Source organism: Odocoileus virginianus, chromosome 11, assembly GCF_023699985.2.
Source record: "Odocoileus virginianus isolate 20LAN1187 ecotype Illinois chromosome 11, Ovbor_1.2, whole genome shotgun sequence".
Taxonomy (NCBI): domain Eukaryota; kingdom Metazoa; phylum Chordata; class Mammalia; order Artiodactyla; family Cervidae; genus Odocoileus; species Odocoileus virginianus.
The window spans coordinates 60,449,494-60,470,879 of NC_069684.1; positions in this window are offsets into that span (position 1 = coordinate 60,449,494).

Genomic DNA, 21,386 nt, shown 5'->3' on the forward strand with positions numbered 1-21,386 from the left:
TTCCATTACTTATATTTATTTATCTGTTTGAAATTTAATTCTAAACATTAATCACTATAGCTTTTCTATATAGTAAGGTCTCAGTGTTTTCAAAATTTCAGTGATCCTTTGCAAAGGAGCTAAGCCGAGATTGACTTAGCACATTCTTATTTCATAGAGAGACCAAATTAATAATGAAGAAAACTTTCATAGGAATAATTAAGAATGTAAGAAATATACCCTCCAGCAAAGTAAGAACTTCAAAGGCATACAGTACATGCAACTGCAGAAAGCCCAATTATAATTTATTATGATATAGTCATTAAAATAACTTCCCCTAGAGGTTTTCATGAAGTAACACTTTTATAGCTTGTACTTTAAATATAAAGGCAGCTTTTATTTTAAAATAATTATGAGTTTAGCCTTTTTACTAATTCATAATGATACACAACTATTTTATTAGTGATTCAGCTTTCAAATTATTGAACATTTTTCTACTTTCCAGTTCAGCTTTGAGATATAAAATGTCATATCACCTGGTTATACTTACTTGTGTTAGTTGCTTAATTGAGCCCAACTCTTTGTGACTCCATGGACTGCAGCCCACCATGCTCCTTTGTCTATGGGATTTTCCAGGCAAGGATACTGGAGTGGGTTGCCATTTCCTTTTCCAGGAGATCTTCCCAACACAGGGATAGAATCCTGGTCTCCTGCACTGCAGGCAGATTCTTTACTGACTGAGCTATGAGGGAAGCCCCATGCTTACTTAGGGCTTACCAAATTTTACACACACACATACACACACACATGTTTTGCATAATATTTGATTAGTATCTGTCTGCCCCAGAGCATCGGAGAAGGCAATGGCACCCCAATCCAGTACTCTTGCCTGGAAAATCCCATGGACAGAGGAGCCTGTTGAGCTGCAGTCCATGGGGTCGCTAAGAGTCAGACAAGACTGAGTGTCTTCACTTTCACTTTCATGCATTGGAGAAGGAAATGGCAACCCACTCCAGTGTTCTTGCCTGGAGAATCCCAGGGATGGGGGAGCCTGGTGGGGGCTGCTGTCTATGGGGTTGCATAGAGTCAGACATGACTGAAGCAACTTAGCAGCAGCAGCTCCAGAGCATAAGCTTTGTGAGGGCAAGGATCATATTTATTTTAGTGTTAAGGTATCCCCAATTGATACAAAAACTGACATGCTTTGATAATATGTTTAAAGAGATTTGATAAATTAATGTTAAATTAATGAATGAAATAAGTAATAGAACTGAAATTGCTTTCCATTAAATACACTCCTTTTGAATTCAAAATTAACAAGGATGCCTTGAGCTCTACACCAAACACTCAAGAGACTTATAAGGCCAAGCTTATATGGAATTAATTAATTGCCCCAAGAGCCTTGTAAGGCAGGATAAGTTATGCTCACACAGTTAATCAGGAAAAGAAAATGATTGAAGACCTATCTCCTGTTTCTAGTACTCTTTCCATTATACTCCAAATACTAATTTTCACTGAGAATTGATACCATATTTGTTATTTTAAGTACTGAGTCAACATTTATAGTGCAATAATGTTAAGTAATATACCATTAGGAGTAAGATTTTGGGGGAGGATTGTGGTACTGGTGGTGGTTAATTTGCTATGCCGTGTCTGACTCTTTGTGACCCCATGGACTCTAGCCTGCCAGGCTCCTCTGTTCATGGGATTTCCCAAGCAAGAATACTGGAGTGGGTTGATGTTTTATACTCCAGGGGATCTTCCCTACCCAGGGATCAAACCCAGGTCTCCTGAATTGCAGGTATATCCTTTATCAACTGAGCCACTAGGGAAGACCTTATAGAGTATTATCTATTTTTAAAGCAGGAACACAATACAATATTATATAGTCCTAAATGTCATATAATTGAAATATACAGGGAACCTCAAATTATGATGTCAAAAAAGATGCTCTGGTTGAGGAGAAGGCAGGAGACAGAACCTACAAAGTTTCCCTTCATCCCTACTTAATTCTGGAGGTATTGTTAAAGGCCTGAAGAACCCCATGGAATATTGTATGAAACCATGACTTTTGTCCAAACTCTTGAAGTTTCAGAGACATTATAGACTATTAAACCTTGGGCTTTTATATTCATGTTATTTCTTTAGTATGGAGGGAGCCTTAAGTTTATATCAAAAAAATAAAGCTCATATACTTTATATAATATGTAATTAACATTAATCTGCCTTGGAGAAGACAGTCCTAACATCCATGTCCATCACCAACTCCTGGAGTTTACTCAAACTCATGCCCATTGAGTCGGTGATGCCATCCAGCCGTCTCATCCTCTGTCATCTCCTTCTCCTCCTGCCCCCAATCCCTCCCAGCATCAGGGTCTTTTCCAACGAGTCAACTCTTAGCATGAGGTGGCCACAAGTATTGGAGTTTCAGCTTCAGCATCAGTCCTTCCAATGAATACCCATGACTTATCTCCTTCAGGATGGACTGGTTGAATCTCCTTGAAGTCCAAGGGACTCTCAAGAGTCTTCTCCAACACCATAGTTCAAAAGCATCAATTTTTCAGTGCTCAGCTTTCTTCATAGTTCCAACTCTCACATCGACACATGACCAGTGGAAAAACCATAGCCTTGACTAGATGGACCTTTGTTGGCAAAGTAATGTCTCTGCTTTTTAATATGCTATCTAGGTTAGTCATAACTTTCCTTTCAAGGAGTAAGCGTCTTTTAATTTCATGGCTGCAGTCACCATGTGCAGTGATTTTGGAGCCCAGAAAAATAACGTATGAAACTGTTTCCACTGTCTCCCCATCTATTTCCCATGAAGTGATGGGACTAGATGCCATGATCTTAGTTTTCTGAATGTTAAGCTTTAATCCAACTTTTTCACTCTCCTCTTTCACTTTCATTAAGAGGCTTTTTAGTTTCTCTTCACTTTCTGCCATAAGGGTGATGTCATCTGCATATCTGAGGTTATTGATATTTCTCCTGGCAATTTTGATTCCAGCTTGTGCTTCTTCCAGCCCAGCGTTTCTCATGATGTACTCTGCATAGAAGTTAAATAAGCAGGGTGACAATATACAGCCTTGACGTACTCCTTTTCCCATTTGGAACCAGTTTGTTGTTCCATGTCCAGTTCTAACTGTTGCTTCCTGACCTGCAAACAGGTTTCTCAAGAGGCAGGTCAGGTGGTCTAGTATTCCCATCTCCTTCAGAGAGGATGAGACACTAGCAAAGGCAACATGGAAAGCATAATCAAGACATGGAAGATTAGACAGAAATACACTATCACAGAGTCAACAGAAGAAAATATTTTAAAATGAAGGGAGTAAATTTGAGTTAATTGGGAGAGCAAGTGGGCTGAAAAGAAGTTATTTAAATGAACACTTTGGAAAAAAATAGATCATAGGTAACACTAGCATGAATGGTCTCCTTGGAAGGGTAGAAAGAATAATAGAAGTGGGTTCAAGACAGACTGGGAGGTAAGGAAGAAGCAGTGGAAGATAAAACTCCTTGTTGAGGTGGTTAAGGGGATTGGGCATCTGTTCTTGCTAGTTAATGCTTATGGAAAGAAGATGTTAGACTCCTACCCTTTCATAGAGAGCGAGCTAGAGGTGCTTCTACTTTTTTTTGATAATTATTTTTTATGACTTTATTTTATAAGTGTTACAATGAAACAGTGCCATAAAAATTAGAATTATAATCTCATATTTAATAGTGCTTTGCTTTCTACTATTTAATTTTTTACATGGACTCATCATCTCAAAAAAAGATACAACATCCTTTGTCAACTCAGCTAGCTAGTGTTCCACCTCTTGATATTTGGCTTAACTGTCAGTCTAGGAGTGCTTCTCTTTCTCAATGATTATATTTTAAAGGTATGGCTCCTCCTCCTTGAGAAAGACATTCCTTGGTTGTAAAATTGCCAAGAGGCAGATTTACATGCCTCTACTTTTAACTGTGGTGTTGGAAAAGACTCTTGAGAGTCCCTTGGACTGCAAGGAGATCCAACCAGTCCATCTTAAAGGACATCAGTCCTGGGTGTTCACTGGAAGAACTGATGCTGAAGCTGAAACTTCAATACTTTGGCCACCTCATGCGAAGAGTTGACTCATTGGAAAAGACCCTGATGCTGGGAGGGATTGGGGGCAGGAGGAGAAGGGGATGACAGAGGATGAGATGGCTGGATGGCATCACCGACTCGATGGACATGAGCTTGAGTAAGCTCTGGGAGTTGGTGATGGACAGGGAGGCCTGGTGTGCTGTGGTTCATGGGGTCTCAAAGAATCTGACATGACTGAGTGACTGAACTGAACTGAACTGACTGACTTTTCAAAAAGGCAGGAAACAATTTAAAATTGCAAGTGTTCTAAAATAAATGCTCTAGGAAAAGGAAGTTAGAGGTCTATCTTCAGAAAGAAACCTGTCTAACACATCATTAAGCTTGGGGAACAGTAAGGCCTCCTGTGTCACAGGGAATATGAGCTGTATATTAGGGGTGTCCAGATAAGAGTAGGGTGATGCAGAGAAAAAATTCTGCAGGTGACCTGGGTTTGATTCCTGGGTTGGGAAGATTCCCTGGAGAAGGGACTAGCTACCCACTCCAGTATTCTTGCCTGGAGATTCTATGGACAGAGGAACCTGGTGGGCTACAGTCCCTGGGGTTGCAAAGAGTTGGACACGATTGAGCTACTAACACTTTCACCTTCATGGCCATGACAAAACTGGATAATGGTGAATTATGGTAATTGCTAACAATGACCAGGAAATATAGGAGTTGGTAATTAGCAGAATACTTAAAATTGAGATTTTTTAATAATATAGGTTAGAAGAGATTTTAGACTGTAAACTAGAGGCTGAAGAGAGATGGAGAAAAAGTCATTTGATGAGGAGACTTCAGCTATCAATAAATTGCATGTTTTGTTATGTAGTTGCTTAAGTAACCAGTAAAGATAGGAGCATGATTGAGAGATCTCTATTGAGCTGGTGTTAAAGTCTTAAAATCTTCAATGTTTGAGGACAACTGAGAAAATTGTAAATGGTTGTAACAAGGAAGTGCTATGGTCTGATGGTCATCAGCAAAAGCAGTTTTGTTTTCATTGGTTTGTTTGAGAATGAAGGGAGAAGAAGCATCTAGAAGTGAAAAGGAGGAGGAAGCCAGTTCCAGGGCTCATGGTAGACCAAGTGGGCTGGGGGTGAGTGGGTAGAAAAGAGCCACCACTGAAGTGATGCCTGGTTTTCTTTGTCTGTTTTATTTTGTTTTGGCTGCTATGTTTCAGTTGGATAAAGAAGATGAAAGGAATGTTTTGACAAATGTTGAGGATGGGGAAGATTTGGTTGCAATTTCTGAGAAATATAAGAAAAGTGTTTGTGGGACTTGGAAAAGATGGGATATTTGGTTAGATTAAGGAGTACACAGAGATGTTTGGATAAATGTCTGTATGATGATGGCTCACCTGTTACTTCGGATAAAAGCTGAATAAATAGGGCTGCGACCAATGGTAGAATTAAAACTGTTGTTCTCCTAGGGTCATGGAAGTAAGCCCTGTAATTTCCTCTTCCTAGGAATTAATCTCTTGGGCGGTGTAAATTTGGAGACAGATGGTGTCACGGCAGAGGGAGATGATTTGCCGGGAAGTGGGGAGGGGGCTCTTTGTGGGTCCCTTAAAACTCTCAGTAGGCAATGCTGTGCTCTGGAAAAGGACCTTTAGCAAGGCTCCTTGATTATTGTTGTGATGGTGATTTCTTTGAGCATTACAGTACAATTATTCACGATGTTATTATGGCAGCGTTGAAAATACATAAATAATCTTTCACTCACTATTTAACTAGAAATTAACCATTTGTGGATAATTATCACTGGGTAAAGCTCCAATGTTCGCATTAATCCCATGTGTCCGTTTAAATTCTATTTTGAAGGGCTCATTTCTTTTCCCACCTGAAGGTGAAAGAAGAGAAAATGATTCAATAAAACCTCTCCTTTGTACTATTTACCTGTAATCCTATGTTTGTGATTTTTTTTTTTTTTAGGAACTATAATAGAAAGAGATGAGTGCTCTGTAGGGAAAACAGTTTTTTGTAATTTCACAGACTCTCACTCACCCCTGACCCACAGTTCTTCAAACCCTGTCAGTTCCTAGCCACTGAAGTTACAGCCCACTGTGGGATCCCCTATAAAGAAATGGATTCAATGAAATCATTCTGCTGTACACAGACTTACTATTTAGTCAATGCTGATAGACTCCTGTAGCTAACAAGGTAATGTGTCAACATGACATTTCTTTATAACTTGTTTTAATGTTTTATAGTCTAGACTCTTGAAGTATAGACTAGTTAATCACTTTTACAGAGACCATGCACATTTCTCTAAAAATAATGCTGAATGTGAGCTTGTGTTTGTTGGAAATTTATATAGACAGCAATGGAATTTCAGAACTATTTTATTTTTTACTCCGCACAAAGAGAAATGGGAGATGATAACAGAAATACAAAGAGAAATAACTAAATAATTTAATATTCATCTCGTGGGATAAAACATGGTGCAAGATGCTTTAACGATATTTATTTCTCACAACAACATCATGAAACACTGTAAAATAGATATTAATATTCTTGCTTTACAAACAAGGAAACTGAGTTTCAGGAAACGTTAACTGAATGAGGAATTTATCTACTGTCATAAAGCTGCTATATGTTATACATGGTCACAAGATATATCATTTCATTTTAAAAAACATTCTCTACCCATGTCCTATAGAAGAAACTGAAAATAAACTTTCACAAGAAAAAAAAAAAAAATAAACCTGGGCAAAAAGGAATATGTGATGTGATAAGAGAAACTGTCCAAAGTCCTATGAAATCTCATATGAAAAAGAGATGATTTCTGGAAATTTTATTTAAGAGGGGTTATTCTGAGTCAGGTAGAAAAGAAAAGAATTAGAGAAATTTAAACAAAAGCCTAGACCATTTACAGCAGAGCAAAATTGAGTTGCTGAATTCAGCTGAGCTGAAATTTATAGTGTCTTTGCTCTGCTTTAGTTTTTATACTGGGAAAGAGGATTTAAAAAAAAAAGTAGGCAGAGAAGAATGATCCAGAAAAGTCAAAGAGATTGAAGCTTCAGATGAAAGAAAGGATAATTGATGAAGCAATGTTCTAGATGTAATAGGGTACATAATCATAGCCACCATTTGTCATCATTTTTATATTTCAACACCTCTGAAATCAGAATGGGTCTTACAATTGATAAGAAAGCATCATTATCGAATTTTAATGGGAGCATTTTTCTATTCTTAGAATATATAAAGTAATTGTGATTCATACAAGGAATGGGTTGTCAGTTTGAAAAATACAGCAGATATCAAAAGTTTATACATTTTGTAGTTTCCAGAGTCATACTTTATTTTTTATTCCTTACTTAAAATAAGAAAAAAGGAAATCTCTCTCTCTCCCATTTTCTCTCACTTAGACTACCGCACAGCTTGAATTTTCCATATTCTTAACAATCTTTGTGTCTGAACCCATCATATAAATTCTTGTGAATCCCGGGGCTATGCTCCCGACTGCTTCTCCTGACCCACTGCTCTGTCAATGGGCTCTCACCTGTCCTCACCCCCTCCCCTGGTCTCTATCCCTAACAAATCCCCGTTCTATTTCTTCAATCTCCTCATCTCTTGAAAAATCACAAACTCACACTCCCGACCACTTTTTGAATACATCTGGTTCCTATAAGTCTTAAAAAAAAAGTCTTGTCTCACTTTAGCCTTCCCCTTCTAAAACAACAACCAAACATCCCTAACTTTGTGTTCACAGTCTTGTTTAAAGAAGTCAAAATCAACATATTCATTCAGGTGAGAAGTCATAGTTTAGTAACAATATTCTACTCTATGACTTGCTTATGAGGCACATATAATTGGTCTCAAAGTCCCTCGATGGTACTTAATTAATGTCTCTCAGGTTTGCTACTTGTTTCAAGACTTATTTTTATTCCAGTCATTGAAATAAAAGAACAAACCATACTCTATGTAATAATTCAGCAATAATGAAGTTTCTCAGGGAGAACTGATAGACTTACCCTACCCTCTTCATTGTTAGTTGTCAGTTATTTACACTGTGTCATTCTATGTTTGTCCTTTACTTAAACAAACTTAAATGTTTTTATATATGTGACATAGACTATATGTGTTTTCTCTCATTAACTCAGATGTTACCAATGACAATACTCTGTGGCATGAATTGCAAGTGTGGAATTTTTCAATGTTTTCAAGATCAGCTTAATACAGTCTATGATTCAAAGTCAAGTTTCTTCTATCACGCTATAATTTGACTAATAATATTGGACTCGGCATGTTGTCTTTACTTTACTAAGAGAGGCCAACAAAACTAATTAGAGCATTTTCAGGTTTCTATTTCTCTTTTGCAAAAAATGTGCACTTGCTCTTTTGAAGTGAGAGATCACCATGATTTGTCTATTTTTCACTCTAAGATTGACGTTTTGTATACATGATGGCTGTCAAAATAAGATTATTGCTATCTGCATCAACGTAGATGGCCTGTTCTCCAAAAAATTGAATGCATTATTTCTGTGTGTATTGTTAAATTGTGTGCATTTTAAAACTTTCTAGTATATTATGATCATTTTCAACAAAACATAAAGAAAGGAGGAAGAAAGGAATATTTTATCTGGTTGAAGAATATAAAATTGCTATTGTTACTTGGTCAGAAATCTTTTGAGTCATTTTCACATATAGATACCAAGGAGATGACTATACTCAAAACTTATTGACTGCACCCCTATTCTGTATAATTCTTCTTTATTTCAAAGGCAACTCTAGTATATTACTAAATCCCATGTAATCTATAGTTGTTTTCTAAGAATGAAGATATTCAGGAAGTTTTACTTTCTTTAGTTACTAAATACTATGTTTTTAAAACATTTTAACAATCCTCTTAAATTATTTGAAAATAGGTTTGATTAGTTTAATAGGCCTTGCATTTTAAAAGTGACGGTATCCTCATCTTTTAAAAATCTGTCAAGAAATATAGATTCCCAGGGAGCATGACAAGGAAGCATTATCCAACCATACATTATTCATAGAAATAACATTTTCCCTTGAGTCTCTGTCTCTTGGAGAATCTAGCTTAAAGAAACCTTTAGAACAAGTTTTCTTTCTCACTTGAGCCTAGCGCCTACAACAGACTTCTCCCAGCATCCCATCATATCCTTCCTATTTAAAGTTTCTTCAAGGGAAATCTTCATACTGAGAGCTCAAAAGTAATAAACAAATTTGAGAAACTCAAAGATATTTAGGAGTTCAAACTATATTGGATATCTAAAGGATTCCTCCCCAGCCCCAGATAAAAATCCAATATTCTAAAAAAAATCTGAATATGTAATCTTTGTTCTCCCAAATGAAATCCCACACTTCTTAGTCTTAAAATAATCTACCAGGAGAAAGAAAATAGAAACCTAGAAATCTGTGATTCGAAGCAAGTTACTTAGTCTTTTGCCTCTCACTTTTCTCATCTGTGAAGTTAGATAATAGTTATAAGTTTGTCATAGGGTTATAAGTAATACGTGTACAGCATTTAGGATAACCTCTGGAACATAGCAAAGCATTTACTACCTCTAAAGGGAATATTGTTCTATCTCCAATCTACATAGACTATAAATCTAGGGCCTTCATGGGGAAATTGAAGCCACTGGTGACCTTAAATTTGCATTTAAAACAGCTCCAGATTTCCATCAACATATGGAAATGTTGGCAGGAGTGCACATTTTTCCATTTATAGATTTTATTTGTTTATATTTTAAAGATGTACAGTATTTCCTTGGGCAAAGTTAGAAATCACATCAAATCTGGTTCTTCTTGCTATCTCTCATCTCTCTCTCTCTCCTTCTCTTTCTCTCTGATACACACACACACACACACACACACACACACACACACACCCCACATGCAACTGGAAGAATTCCTGACAGTACATGTCCATGGCTCATCTCTTATATGAGTCTTGCAAAAAGCTCACAAAGAATTCTAAATGTGGATAATAGGGAACAAAAGGAACTACTGTGAAATATTTAAAAGCACACTACAAGAAACAAAATAGAAATGAGAAAAATTTAAAAAGGAATATTCTCCGAAAAGCATATTTCATGGACCTGTTAAAGAATTAACTAGATGTTAAAAACTCTGGATAGAACAAAAAGAATCAGATTTTAAAAAAGAGTAAATGGAAATGGAAATGTCCCAAGAGATATGACAATAAAGTGTTTTCCCAAAACATAAAATTTACACAAAGAGGAATTTATGAAATCTTATACTGATCTAGATACTTTAAGACATGGTGAAAAAAAATCACCATATATCTAACAACTTAAATGATTAGTTTCTGTAGCTTGTAATATTTTATGCAAAATAATTTGTCATGACACTGTTATAGTACTTGAATACTTTATACTAAGTGTATAATTTAATTATGAATCTACCTTTTGCTTTCAGACTTTTATGGACAGTTTCAAGGGCTTATGTCTCAGTAGTCAATGGCTTCTTCAAATTTACATAATCATGAAGTTATTATTAAGAAATTTAATCAGTATTGAAATTTTACAAATAAACACATTTTGTGAAGATATTAGTTATAATAGCATATAAGCCATGGATAGAAAGGGACTTGAGAGTTTCTATCAGGTGCAGAATGGGAGTTGAATCAAAGGACATTCCTTTTTTCTAAAAAGAACAACCTTGGAATACTTGCCTGTAAGTATTTCATAATTGCTATTAATCAATAACTGCCATATAGTTTCCATTATTTTCCTTTCCAAACAGAAGTACTCGCTATTACACTTACCATGTGCTGTTTTCACTGCTGTATATTATTTGTCTCTATTTCCTTTATATGCCTTCAAATAAAGGGAGGGCTTCCTTGGTGGCTCTGATGATAAAGAATCTGCTTGCAGCGCAGGAAGCCTGGGTTCAATCCCTGGGTCAGGAAGATCTCCTGGAGAAGGGAATGGCAACCCACTCCCGTATTCTTGCCTGGGAAATCCCCTGGACAGAGGAGCCTGGCTGGCTACAGTCCATGGGGTTACAAACAGTCAGATATGACTGAACAACTTTCATTTCACTTCACTTCAAATAAAGGAAATCTGCATCTGGTCCTGATGAAGAATAATCCAGCATAAGACCTGGGTTTCAAGCCTAAGGCCATGTATGTGTGAATAAACCATCTGAACCATCTTTGGTACCTTTATTGGGAGGGGGACAGTAAGTATATTTTGTAAGCAGAAGAGAGATAACTCAATTACAGTAACCAAGGAATGTATTTCTTAGATTTTATTATTGTCAAAGCCATTGACTCACTTCTGTCCCATGTGGCTTTCTACCACATTGGCATTTGCCACGTGACCTGTCATAGCCAATAGGAGGTGAGCAAAAATGTCAAAAATGTCATGCCAGCCCAGAGATTTTAAGAGAAATTTCATTATTCATTAGTCATTTTGTGCTCCTGTTCTCTGCCATGAAAACAGCAGGACCCAGGCAGTAGTCTTCCATTCAACCTATGTTCCACAGTAAAAAGGTCATAAAGCCTTACTGAACCAGTCCACGCCAGTGCAGCCTAGCAAATGTGCAGCTGAAATCTTGGAGTTGCCTACTGCTGTACCAAAAGCTGACTAAGATAATATATTTTTAAAATAGATAAGGCAGAAAATGCATTTGAACATACAAAAAATTACAAATCAAATCATATGTTCTTTAAGCCCTTCCTAAAGAAACTAACAATTTAAAATTTTCAGTTGAACATAAGGTGAATTGAGAAATTATAGCAAAAAGGTTTGTGATATGCAATTCAATTTATTTAATAACAAGATAAGACTAAAGCAGAGTGTAATGTAAGTGTAATCAACTCTGAGAATTCATAAGTAATGTAATTAATAATGTTTAAGAAGGAAAGAAAAATTATGAGGCTGTGAAATCACACTGATTATCTCATTTGAAACTGACAAACAAGTAAAAAGATGAGAATAGTCAAAGGTTTAAAAAAGTAGAGTAGAAAAAAATATATTAGAAAAAAATGATGTAGTCATAAAATCCAAAGTTGTATGATTGTGATAGTCCACCCATGTCCCATTTTAATGAAATTTCAAAGATTTGTTGCCTGTGTTGAAAGACTGAGAACATTGTTGGTAGATAGATGTTTTCAAGGGTTGCCTGAACTGCAAAGACTTATCTAGCCCATATCTCATTCTGCCACATACTGTATAATTGACTGGCCATCTCAGCTCAAAGTGAAGCAACTCTGAAGGCCCACTGTAGCTCAGAGCTCCTGGAGTTACCAGTCTAGGCTACTGTTGGGTTTACATTCCAGCTTGACTTTTCCCTCTACCCAGACCTGATTCTTAAACCTCCTATTCATAAGCATGTATCCTAATTGCACTCCTTAGTAAATATCTTAATGCTAACTGTGTCTCAGAATATATTTCTTGGGAACCCAACACAACAGAAGGTAGAGGGGAAAAAAGGTATCTTCGCTCACATGCATACTAAGCTGCTTTAGTCGTGTTCAACTCTTTGCGACTCTATGGACTGTAGCCCACCAGGCTCCTCTGTCCATGCGATTCTCCAGGCAAGAACAGTGGAGTGGGTTGCCATGCCCTCCTCAGGGAAATCTTCCCAATCCAGGATTAAGCCTGTGTTTCTTATGTCTCCTGCATTGGCAGGCAGTTTCTTTACTAGTGCCACCTGGTTTCCTCAAAAAACTGATTCCAAGACAAACATTTACAAAAATAATTTATTCAGGACATGAAATAACACAAAGGTTCCATTTTCAAAGCAGACTCACAAGAATAAGAGACTGTACTCATTTATCATGATCTATGAGAAATTTTAAGAATAAAAGAAATCAAGAGCCAGAAGTGAATTAGGGAAAGGCTCTAGGCAACTAGGAGCTGCTTACCGGCACATTCTTTCTCATTGTGTACACATGCTATGTAACCTAGAGCTATAAAGGAGGTCTCCTGTGAGATACAGGCATTATATCACACAGTAGGAAGTATTTAACTTATGAAATATATCCATTTACTACCTTAGGTTATTATGTAGCTTATGGGAAAATTTCCAGAGTCATAGTCCACAAATTCCATAGATTCTAGCTTTGTTCACATCAAGTAAACTTATACAGTACATGTTCTACTTCAACATTCATACATAAGAACTCTTCTCCTTGAAACAGGATTAATGTGGTTTGCAAGGACAAGAGGTACAGTCATCATCATATTTATAAGGAGGTAAGGCTGAGACAGCTGCCTTCCTTCTTTCACTGAGACATCTAGACCTCATAGATCAACTTCTTTCATTCCCGCCTCCCTAGAAGTAGTAAGATTTAAGGAGAAGTAGGGGAAAGAGTAGGAAATTAATCAAGGAAGTCAAAAAAGCTAATAAAGTGCCTACTAATTAGAAGGGCCACTGCTTTGGGCAACTAGAAAGTTATTCTGGAGTGGGAGATTGAGGTTGGCAGATGTAGACTTGATATATAAGATGGATGAACAACAAGGTCCTACATTATAGCCCAGAGAACTATGTTCAATATTCTATGATAAACCACAATGGAAAAGGTTATTTGAAAAAGGATGTATGTATATGTACACATTAATTATATATGAATCACTTTGCTATGCAGCAGAAACGAGCACAACATTGTAAATCTACAGTACTTCAATTTAAAAAAATAATAAAACCCAATATCTGCTCTTTCATAAAAAAATGTGCAAAGAACTTAGTCACACTGTAAAGTATGTGTAATATTATCAATATTAAAAGACTTACATATTTAAAGCTAGAAAACTGAGTGAAGTTATGGTATTGTAAAAATTGGTGCCTTCACCATGGTTGCCCTGCAGAGGGCAGGATTGATGTCCCACTGATCTGGATGGTGATTATGAGGAAGCCACACAGACACAAGAGGGTATGAAAGATTCATTAGTCACAGAAGGAAGCTTTTTGCTGAGGAAAACAGGGCAGGCTCCCAAGCAGAACTAAAAATGGTTGGAGAGAAAAGGAGAACCTGGTCGCGTGAGAAATGGTAATGATTAGTCCTAGGCATGGGGTGAGGATTCCTACTTGCTGGCGGGGGCTTCATGGTTCAGATGTGGGCACAATGGGGAAATAGAAGGCTATGCTTGAAAGTCTTCAGCACTCAAAGATCAAAAATGAGCCAAACTTTTTATTAAAACTCTTGACAATATAAAGTCATGAAGACTTAGCTGAAAGGTTTGAGACATGACTTTATCTGCCTGTGCTCAGTAGGAATGTCTGTTTATCCTTGTATCTTTATATCTATCTGTATTTTTAAATAGAGGTCTCAATAATTACTTAGCCATAGTGAGGTTTTGTTTTAGCCAAAAAGTCGTTAGGAATTTTCCATAAGGTGTTATTATTATTATTATTATTTTTAAAGCATTATTCTATTCTAAATGTACTTTAATTTTATTGTTTGAATCCTGTCAGCTTAAATAGATGTATTTCTAATTAATATTCTATAAGGAAAGTTCATGAGTTCACTAAATCACACAACTGAATATTAGGTTGGTACAAAAATAATTGTGGTTTCTGACCATAAATTTTAAATCATTATAACTAGGCCCACAAGCATCTTTATTCATAAAAATGGGAACCATTACAATCAATACATTCTTGCCAGCGAGAAATGTTTGTTTACTTCTACAGTGTAAAAATCCTTGCTTTGGGATCTGACAAACTCTTGGAAAGCATTCTTGGTTGTGGAAGCATTTTCCTTGCAAAAAGTTGTCGAGATGCTTGAAAAAGTGGTCGTTGATTGGTGAGAGGCCAGATGAATATGGTGGTGAGGCAAAAGTTTGTAGCCCAATTCATACACATTTTGAAGCACTGGTTGTGTGATGTGTGGTTGGGCCTGGTCAGGGAGAAGAATTGGGCCCTTTCTGTTGACCAATGCTGACTAAGCATTGCAGTTTTTGGTGCATCTCATCGATTTGCTGAGCCTACTTCTCAGATGTAATGGTTTCACTGGGATTCAGAAACCTATAGTGGGTCAGACCAGCAGCACACCAGCAGAGAGTGACCATGACATGTTTGGGGATGTAAATTTAGCTTTGGGAAGTGCTTTGGAGCTTCTCAGTGTAACCACTGAGCTGGTAATTGCTGGTTGTCATATAAAATACACTTTTTGTCACACATCACAATCCATTTGAGAACTGGTTCATTGCTGTGTAGAATGAGCAGAGATGACACTTGAAAACAATGATTTTTTTTTTTTTTTTTTGCAGTCAGCTCAAGAGGCACCCTCTTATCAAGATTTTTCTCCCTTTCAACTTGCTTTAAATGCTGAAATGACCATAGAATGGTTGACATTGACTTCCTTGGCACCTTCTTGTATAATTACATGAGGATCAGCGTCAGTAATAGCTCTCTGTTGGTCGTTGTCAACTTCTGATATCCAGCCACCATGGTCCTCATCTTTAAGGCTCTCATCTCCTTTGCAAGCCTTCTTGAAATTTCTCTGCACTATACATTCATTAGCGGGTCTTGTGCCAAATACATTGTTGATGTTGTGAGCTGTTTCCGCTGCTTTACTTACCCATGTTAAACTTGGGTAAGAAAAGCGCTTGAATTTGCTTTTTGTCTAACATTATTTTGCTAGTCTAAAATAAATATAAAATACACAGCAAGTAATAAGTCATTAGTGCAAAAACATAAAATGAGAAATGTGCATTAAAATGACATATAACATAACCAAATTTATTTAAGAACATATTCCAGTATCAAATGCCAAATCTCAACAAAGCAAAAGTGAAAGTGAAAGTGAAGTCCCTCAGTTGAGTCTGACTCTTTATGACCCCATGGACTGTCACCTACAAGGCTCCTCCTTCCGTGGGATTTTCCAGGCAAGAGTACTGGTGTGGGTTGCCATTTCCTCCTCCAGGGGATCTTCCCTACCCAGGGATTGAATCCAGGTCTCCCACGTTGTAGGCAGATGCTTTATTGTCTGAGCTACCAGGGAAGTGACCAACAGTGCAAAACCATAATTAATTTTGTACCAACCTAATAGTCATAATGAACATATAAATCTTTCTATTAAAAAAATCAAAAGCAGTTTCCATAGAGGGCTTATTATACTACAAGATTACTCTGTTGTAGGTGAATTCCTTCAGAAAATGGATTCCAGAGCAAGATTTTAGAAGCTGACTCAACAATAAGAAGCCAAATAGTGACTTTCACTCACGTGTATTTTTGTGTTTTGAAGGTAATAGAGTAACATGTAAAACATGGGAGAAAATGGTTGGCAGGTGAACATCCAGCCAAGTATTAAAGTTTAGCAGATCCAAAGGTAACCCTCAGATAAATAGAGAGAAATTGCTCTTAAAAGTACTATGTGAAGATTTTAATTCTAAATATGGAAAAAAATCAAAGGATTTCTTTTAAAGAATAAAGTAAGCTATAACTGGCAGTGAAAAAAGACTTACCACCTACCTATGAAAACAAGTTTTAGCTGCAGGTGAGTAAGTAAACATATCTTAAAAAGCTTTCAGAAGAATAAAACAACAAGGAGTGGAAATGGGAAAAAATGTATCCCAGGGAACAAAGAAGACCGTCTTTTCTATATCTCTGCAGGAGTGGCTATGACTGTGTCTATGAGTACAGCGTCCATGGAAAAAGTAGACCTACTTTCATTTTAAAGAGAAGAGGAATATTTGAAAGAGTTGCTCTGGCCACTTTTTTGTTTTTTGTTTTTATTGGTTTCTTTAAAAATGATTGTGTGATACTCCCTTTCTTAATAGGGAGTTTCTGGGTGGCAATGCTATTTTATAGAGGATTTTTGGTGATACACCATAGCACCAAATAGGCAATAAAATACCATATTTGAGTCCCATTTTGGAGAGAATAAATGTATCTACTGAGCAAGAGAAAGGCCATTTATCTTCTGAGTTATTAAAAACTTCTATCTCAACCTGATATGAGAAGAATAAATTCAATGAACCAGTAAATTAGCGGTTTAAATATATTGGAATAGAATAGAGGTAAAAAGGCACCAGTCTATGATACCACAAAAAAATTATGGGCTTTGAAGTCATGCAGATCTGAGTTCAAAATTTAGTTAGCAAGTTAATCACCATATAACCTTGTAAAAGATAAATAATCTGTCTGAATCTTTGGCTTCTTCCTATAAAAAAAATTTGCAAAATGATAGTCATGATTTGAATTGATGTACGTAGGAACAGAGTCTAGGAGCAGTGTCTGTCATCTAGTAGTTCTCAAAAGCTATTATACATTGCATAGTAACTATAGAATGAGCAATTTGTAAAATATCAACAGTTCCTAAAGTAAACCCTGCTGAATTCTGGTCCCCTGAGATTTCTAAAAAAAGAAAAGATTTCCATGTTGAATGCAAAATTGGATAGCACTATATTGGAAAGAACACGCAGGTATTGTTTTGCAGGTTATGAATTGAACATATCCAAAAATGTCTTATGAATTGAACACACCCAAAAATTCAGACTTAGACTTCCCACTGCCTTTTTGGTCTCTTCCTTTGATAACCTAAGAGGCATTTCAAAAACCATGGGCCCAAAATGGCACTCTTGGAGTCTAGTGTACCACCACCAACACTGTTTTATGGACATATAGTCTCTCTACAGTCTCTCTACTGACCAGTTATCATCTCTGAAAGTGTCAGCATCCCCATACTAATGTTAAACCTTGAAGCTGGGTATTTCCTTTGATTATTTCCTCATTCTCAGTTACTTCCTCCCAATATTTTCAATCAGAAAGTTATATAATTTCTACTTCTTAATTATATCTGCAATCTACCCTTATTCTTTCTTATTTCAACTGCATGCATATCATGCAGAGATTCCTTATATGGTATCCAAAGGCTGCCAAAAGAGCCACAGATAGAGCTCTAATTAAATGTAATTAGTTTTCTTTAATGTCTTAGGTATTTATTTCATACAGTTAAAAAAGATTATCCTGAAAAGTTGTCTGTTGTTCTGAGCAGATTGCCACAAGAATCTTAGCTCACTCAGAGAGTACAGATTTTTTGGCCCTTTAATTCACCCTAAGACATTTTGCAGAATAGGAATACGGTTGATCTTCTAAAAAAGTTTGCTTCTCCTTTGTTGCTGTTACTGATTTTAACTTTCCATCATGTTCTTGCAGCATTTCAGCTTGACTTTCACTGTGACAGTGAAATACAACACATACGGATGCTGAAATTGAGGTAAGTTCCCATTTTATTTAAATTAAGATACAGGGATTTGTGTAAAGTGAAACTGAAGCAAAAGGCAGGGGCAGACCTAGTACATGTGTGCTTAGTCACTTTGTTTGTGTCCAACTCTTTGCAACCCCATGGACTGTAGCCCACCAGTCTCCTCTGTCCATGTGGATTCTTAGGCAAGAATACTGGAGTGGGTTGCCATGCCCTCCTCCAGGACATCTTCCTGACCCAGAGATTGAACCCAGGTCTCCTGTATTGCAGGTAGATTCTTTATCAGCTGAGCTACCAGGGAAGCCTGGCCTAGTATATAATGCTTCTTTTATACCCATGTTCCCTACTTCTGGGGTGGAGTATGTGTCGCAGATGTACCACTAATATTGCTTGTATGGGAGTCTTCTGTAATTGCAAAAAGTTTTACACATTCTGTGCCACAGGCTTTTCATATTAAGAATTATATCCCCATTTAAGAACCACTGAACTTAATCTCTGTGTCTTGTATGCCCTTGAAACAAATTCAGGGTCTATAAGACCATGTCCTCATCAAAGTAAGAAAGCAGTCATATACAGAAATCTGGAGCTAGGATATCACTGGAGAGAAACTTCATGTTCACTTCTTGAGGACTAAACTTAGGGATTCAGGCACACAGGCAAATTTATTTCTAAAGCTACCGGTTACCACTATCTTTATAATGTGTGTGTGTGTATGTGTTGTAAATGCTACTTATTTACAGTTGGACTAAAAGATTTAGCTATGATACAAGCAGGAGAAAATCCGGGTTAATTAGTTTAAAAACTGGAATATTCTTCCTCAAAACCTATTTGTATTTGTCTGTAGAACTACAAATTCCTACAGTTCTTCCACTGATTAGATACTGAAAGAGGGGCAATAAAAGATGAATCTAAGGGCAATGGATTGAAACTGGTTACTAATTATGTAAGGTCAGATTTGGAATACTTAACTCAATGATCTTTTTTTTTTTTTTCCCCCCGCAAAAAAAGGGAAGTTTATTGCTGACTCGAGTCAGGGCTCCCACCACGCGTCCAACGCAGTGGTACGGGGTCAGAGAGCGCTTAGCTCAAGCTGTTACCCAATTTATAAGGTGTGCATAAGCAGTTGGTGGCTGGCTTAAGCGGACTGGTTACCTGTTTGCAAAGTAATCTTATTGGCCCAAACCTTCGTGGGCTTTTTTCAAACTTGGGCGTTTGCGGGCTTTTCAGCTTTCCCCTGAAAAGTTCCATTTTTCTTGCTAGGCGCGTGTTGATTGGCTGGCTGCAGGTTACCTGATGGGGGCGGGGAATCCCACCATTTCAGGGGAAACCGAAACCCAGGGCCGCCTGCCAGCCCCAGCAGCCCCACATTCCCCCCTGTCTTTGTTTCTATGGAAGGCCCAATCATGGGTCCTTTATATCATCTGGGGGGACAGTCAAATATTGAGATCTGTTAACTCAACGATCTTTGTCCAAAGGAATAGGTATTACTTTCTCAATTTCCTATCATAATGGCCTCCAGGATAGTTTCAGTAAAATGAACAGAGATTTAGGCAAAATTTTATGTATTTTTTACACAAGAATAGAAAGTATAGGTTTAACATCTGATGGAGCACCACTCAATATTCTGGTATGACTTCTAACATCTACCTTTGTGGATATAGACTCTAACTTGATGACTTGCTCACTGACTGTCTTGGGGGAAAATAGCCATTCCTGATCACTTATAATCTATGTTATATGAAAAAAATCAACTGTTGACTTTCAAATGCCATTTAAACAATTAAGCCACTTGTTACCATTATTACACTTGAATGAGAAATTGACAACATCTGCATGTATTAACAACCATATACCTTTTGCATTTCTGTTCCAATGGCTCCTCTGTGCATGGAATTCTCCAGGCAAGAAAATTGGAGTGGTTGGCCATTTGCTTCTCCAGGGGATCTTCCCAACCCAGGGACTGAGCCCATGTCTCCCACATTGCAGGCAGATTCTTTACTTTCTGAGCTGCCAGGGAAGCCCCTCTAATGACTCAACTCAAGCTTAAGAATTTGAGCAATATGTTTTTTTTTTTTTTTTTTACTGCAAATGTTTTTAATTTTAAGTGTAATTTTTCAGTCCAACAAAGAAAAGATGTCCTTCAAGAAATCTTGCTTTCATTAAAGAAAATATGTGCTAATGAGGCAAATCAATATTTATGCATGACAAGGGTTCCTCCAATTTAATCTATACCAATATATTTATATTCATGCAAAACATCTCTTATCTTGGCCATTTGTACTTAGATTCAATTAAGTTGCCTTGACTTGAAGCCCTTAGATGTAGTTCTCATCAAAAGCCCTGATGATATTTAGAACAGAAATCATTGCGGCTTGGTGATTTTAGGACTATAGGTTTCTGTTGCTGATATTAATGAGACTGGTCATTAGTAGAAGATTCATTCTTAGATGGTAGATAAAAATAACGCATTCAGGGAGATACACTGAGTTAGGAAAAAAGCTTTAGAATTTTGGTGCAAACTTTTCTCTTATCAAACAAAATACTTTTATACTCTGAATTCACATTTGATATCAATTATGAAAGTAAGCCCTAAGGAAATTAGGAATCCTTAATGTCATATTTACAATTTTGCGCCATCCTCTTGACTTCTTAACACTGTATTCTCCTGGGTGATTTTATCAGTGAATCAGAACTTTGACAACAGTTGCATGTTATATAAAGATAACTGTGTTGTTCTATGTAACATTGGTTTTTGGTGCTCAAATTATTGTAGATGATGACCAAAGTCTTTAAATTGGGTGTCTCGACTTTAGTAGGAGGTGTGATCTGAAACTGTATTGACATAAATATAACAATCCATCATGGCTCTTATATCAGTTTCTGCATGTGCAGTGGTAGATTTGCTTTCCATTCCTGTGTTGATCATTTTATGCCTTAAGCAAAACTCTCTCCAGGATTAGCTTATTTAGGATGAATAGGTCAAGCAGGGTATGGAAGCCAGAACAATGAAATTCCTTATCATCAGTGGCGCAGAAGGCTGCAAATCCTTCTAAAAAATAGGTGCTTAGGGATACTATGTGAGCATCTTCAATAGCCTTAAAATAGTGCTTTTTAATGCATGGTCAACAGTGAAATTCATACAAGAATCTTATATGTTATATTGCAATAT